Below are 5,287 nucleotides of genomic sequence, written 5' to 3' on the forward strand. Positions count from 1 at the left end.
ACATCTATGAGCCATTTGTGCCCACACTCCCAGCAACTAACGCCTCGGTCCTGAAAGGGACCTGTGTCAACTACATACATTCCACTACTCTGCCTGTGTTTACTTGTATCACTGCCATTGTTACACCATGTCACTATCGCTGCCACCAACTATCATAGCAAAGCAAGCCTTTCAGGCCTCAGACTTCCTTGATGCGAAGCAATTGTTGACTGGACAAAAGAAACAGTGGCGTAATTTACTCCCTTTTGTTTGGAGCAAGAATGGAATTGTTTAGATCCTTACCAACTGGTTTTGGAAAATTGTTTTCTGGTCACTCAACCACTGGCTATACTGCTAGATTAACTGTAAGTTCTGTGCAGGGTAGATGAAAGGGATTCTGCTCTGAAGAGAACTAAAATTTTTATATGCAATGAATGAAATGATCTACCCAGGAAGAGAAATGACAGCAGATGGTGAGGTCAGCTTGTTAGCTCTACTTATCTAATTAAAGCCTTTACACATATTGTCAGGTAAAAATCAGCTGTCAAAAAGTCCACCTGGTCATAATTGATCATCATTAATAAATCTCTTCTAACCACTGCTGCCAAAATCTTAATCTCAATTAATTAAGAACACAACTCCAATAACGGAGCTTGGCATTACTTTTCCAAACTGGAATGCAATGATGATTGACAGCAGTGAGGGGAACAGAGCATGTTATGTGACTATGTCTCGGCCCTAGAGCCAGGCACCACCACAAATCGGGGTGCTGAGGTCAGGCTTCTCCCTCGGGCTGAATTTGATTATCACTTGTGTATCATGGGTGCAGCAAAATATTGATGAAAACAAATGAGTCTGGAGTTCCTATTTGCCCTTTGAAACCAAATTTTGCTTGAGGCCTTCTCTTGACCTTTCCTTGAGACATCTTCATCTGAAATATCAATTTGCATAAATCCGTTGAATGAAATTAGCCTTGACTTGCCAAAGGAGAAAGCCTGATTTCAGCTTACTCTTCAGAGAGGTAAGGAAGACTGATTAAGTGTTTTCATTTGAAAGGAATTGGAAGAACCAATGGGCTATATTTCATCAATTTTTTAAAATATCAAATAATTGCTGAAGTTCTTTGATATAGCTTCTCTACTTTCTTACATGACCTATACATACATCTAAAAACTGCAAAAGAACAAAAACAGAACATAGGTATCTGTCCATCATACCAGTGCTATGAACTATAATATTTTCTTATGTAACTCATTCATTTGTATTTTAAATACATATTGGTACATTTTTAAGATAATTTTACCTACTACAATGTGCAATTTCTCAGGAGCATTTCAACATAATTTCTCTTAAAAGCTACTTAAGCGTTGAAGCAAAGGGGAGAGACATTAATGCAAACTAGCTTGGAAGTTGTACCTATTCATTGATATATAGTCCATCAGAATTTTTAGACATCAAGGAACTAAAAGGAAGTATAGAGAAAAGGGAGATCTTATAAGGGTAATATGACTAGAAACATGAGTTGGTTTCTAAGGTTGGCAAAACTCCCTTTGAAGTCAAAAAAGAGTTTTACTTACCTAAGAAGCAAAGGATTTAGTTCTCAAGGAATATTATAGGAAATAATGTTAGTTTGAATTAGCTCTCGGTAAGTAGATAGTGGATATGCCTGTAATTTGCTTTGTTATATAAAAATCATACCAATTCAGACGTTAGAGCTCCATAGATTATATTTTCTCATACAGCAAATTTCTTAGCCTTTGGGCCTGTTTAAACCCCATTGGGATGGTTTTGATATTCTCAGCGAAAGATTTATTGAGAAGTGATGGATGATTTCAAGTAAAATATCAAAGTTTACCTAATACATTCTAAAAAGGACTTCAAAGATGTAACATTTTAAACAAAATCTTTCTGTTGCTTTTATTTTTTTTTTGAGGGGGGTCACTCTGTGGGAACAAATTTGAAATATTCAAGTGAATGAATACAAGCCCTGTATTATTTGACCACAAATCAACATTATATCTTAGGAACTGCATATTGAATCCCTGGCCTTTTTATTTCTATTTTTTACAAGTGGGATGTTTAGGAGAGAAATACTGTAATTATAATAGATTTCTGACATTACTGGGTTTGAAAATCACAATTTTGACTTATTAATTGTGACCTTCTAAGTCTGTGAAATAAATTGGAACTTTGCTAGAACACAAATTTGAATTCCATGAGTTTTAAGGTAGCTTGCTAGTATGTGAGCCTACAACCCACCCCATGTGGAATCCCTATCTCAAGTCAAATTTTTTGTTCTCTATAATTGTAATAATTTTTTTTAAGGCTAGTCAAGTGAAGCAGTGGGAATAGAGAAGCAACAAAGGAATCTGTAACTGGTTGTGATCAATTAGTTGTAAACACCACTGCACTTGGACCAGCCTATAATTAATTTAAAATCCAACATTTATTTAGCAATTACTCTGTGCCAAGTACTGCAATAAAACTTTCTATCACTAAGTCCTCTTAATAATGCCTTGAGGTAAGTTTTGTGGTTGTCTCTGTTTTATAAATGAGGTAAGGAGGGCGTGAAGAAGACAGATAACTTGCCCAAGGCCGCTAAGCTGTTAGAGAGAAAAGTCAGAATCTGACCCCAGTAATCCGGCTCCAGGACCTGTGTTCTTCACCTCACCTACACACTATTACTGCATTCAGAATCCCATTCGACATGACTCCCACAGTGCTACAAACTCTGCTTCTTTATCAACCATGACCATTATATGAGGAGAAAACGGTAGTAAAAGTTAAATTATGTGATGAACATGACCCATGAGAAAGTCTGGCATCTGTATAAACATTCTCATGGCTTCAATCCTGGAAGGCTGGTAAAAACCCCAGGGAGAGTCTTTACAAATGCCAAGGGTGTGCTGTATTTAGCTTAGGTTTTCTAATTGCCTTAGATGTATGTGGTATTCTTTAGAAAAACTGCCATTCAAAAATGGTTAATATTTTTTTCATGGCAATGAAAGAGTAAGTAGAAATTATCAGGGAAATTCATCTATGTATATTAACTCATTTCCAATAATGCCAAGATAAAAATATTATTAAATTTGTGCTTACTGATTAGGAATAGCAAAAAAAATACAATGCAGATATGTTCATGGTTTTTGATTTTATTTTCTTCAGTGTTTTTATTGGGTTGAAGTCCTAGCAAGCAGCACTTTGTCCTTCAGCTTATAATACTAATAGTGTACTTTATGCAGTATGACGCTACCTGAAGAGCTGAGTAGAGGCTATGTCTGAGTCACATAGCTGAATGAACGGTTTCCAGCCCCATGATTGTTTATCTATAGAATAATGATGAAATAAGTGGCTTATAAGTACCTGGTTGGTCCAATTTCGTCATTAAGGTGGCTGAAATAGCAAAACAAGTGTGCAGTATGATCAACTGTTTGTCCGTTGGTGGCTGATGTGAATGAAAGAGCCAACATTTCCAGAATAGTCCTATTTGGCCATATGTATACACGTAGCTGAACTTTCATTTTGTCCATTGATTTTGCTGTCTAGGCAAGGGCAAAGAAAATCAGGCTAAAACCAAACTTTATAAATTGGACTGAGTCAGACTTGAAAATTAGTAATTTGGTCTCCTAGGGCCCGGTCTGTGACCAAGCCAGACAGTACATCTCCACAGAGGTAAGGCAGGCAGGTGACAGGAGGGGACCAAGGCAACAGTAGTGATCCAACCCATCTATACCAGGGAGCTCCAGCGGTGAGTGCCTGGAGTTACCAGGCCAGAGTCAAGCATAACAGTTAACTTATGTTTATATTTTGCTTTTACATTTACAAAGTCATTTCACATATATTATCTTATGATCCTCAAAAAGCACCAAAAGACTCATGACATTGTTTTCTAATTCACATAAAAAGAACTGAGGCTCAGAAATGAAGGAGCCTTACATTAACTGGGGGCCTATGGGCCACATGTGTCCACTATGTAACTTATAATAGCTAATCTTCCTAACTACCCGGTGAGTTAGATATTTGAAAACATTCGGGGTATCTGCTTGTTTTATTAGCTGCTCCATTTCTCTGAATTCTACCTTCTCCCTGTAGAGACAAACCCTAAGACCACATTTCTACCACCTGCCACTGACAACTGACACACAGAGCAGACGTGGACACTTGATCCAAGTTCAGTTAGGACTCACCGCCAGAACTTTAGAAATTTGGAAGTGGCTCCGAGCTTGCACAGAGACCTGTAAGGCAGCCCTGCATGTGGAAAGGCCAAGAAAGCTCACCTACAGAGAGAACGAAGCTGATGGGCTGATTAAGAGTATAAAAAGACCATGTGGCCACAAAGATGGGGAAATTCAGAAAGAAGCAAAGAGGTGGAGAGAAATTGAGAGTGGCTGCCGGATCAGTTTCCCAGTCTGCGTTCCATCTGGCTGAGCTGTGCTTCCTGCCCTTGGATTTTGTGAAGTAGCTCTGTTAAATCTTAAGATAAATTCCGCATTTTTTTCTTACTGTGGTGTGAGGTGGTTTTCTGTGATTCACAGACACAAGAGCCTGGCTCTCCAAGCAGGAGGTTACGTGGTCCCAGCTGCAGAGGCCAGGAAGCCAGGGCACGAGGGCACGTTGGTTCTCACATGGAGATCTCTAAAGAAGGTTGAAACAGTTTTCTCAAGTCCTGAGTCACAGCTAATGTTTATCACAGAGCAGAGAATAAGTAGAGAGAGTCCTTGCTGAAACTTCAGTGCTTAACCTAGAATAATTTGTTAATGTCATTGGTAAGTGTTGTCATTGAATCAGTGAGTTTCAGAGCTGGAAGGGACTTTCCTATGATTTCCCTAGCAGGTGCTCACCCTGCTGCCGTGTGACTCAACTCACCTCCTCATGAGACATCTGATTCTCTTGCTGAGGAGCTCTGGGACACTTTGCTGAGGCCAAAGGCATTCTTGCTGCAGCATTTGCCTGCTGAGGTCTAGCTCTTTGGAATATAAGTCTCTTTCTTCCCGAAAACAGCCCATCATACGTTTGCAGACAGCTTAGTCTGCTTTGGCTCAGACTAATATTCCTTCAAACATTATATATGACATGCATTCAGGATCACCCACTACCCGGAGACAGGGTCCAGCAGTCATTCTCCCCTGTCATGTGCTTAGAACCAAAAGTGAGGTTCCAGTGTACTCTGAGAGGATTCGGGGTATCAGGTACAGTTGAACACATTTTAGGGAGAAACTTATTTACTATGATCTGAACTCCAAACATACATGCAGCTTAGAGTGCCCTAACTGTTGTTTTTAATGTACTGACTTCATTTACTTATTTA

Source organism: Lemur catta, chromosome 11 (genome assembly GCF_020740605.2).
Source record: "Lemur catta isolate mLemCat1 chromosome 11, mLemCat1.pri, whole genome shotgun sequence".
Taxonomy (NCBI): Eukaryota; Metazoa; Chordata; class Mammalia; order Primates; family Lemuridae; genus Lemur; species Lemur catta.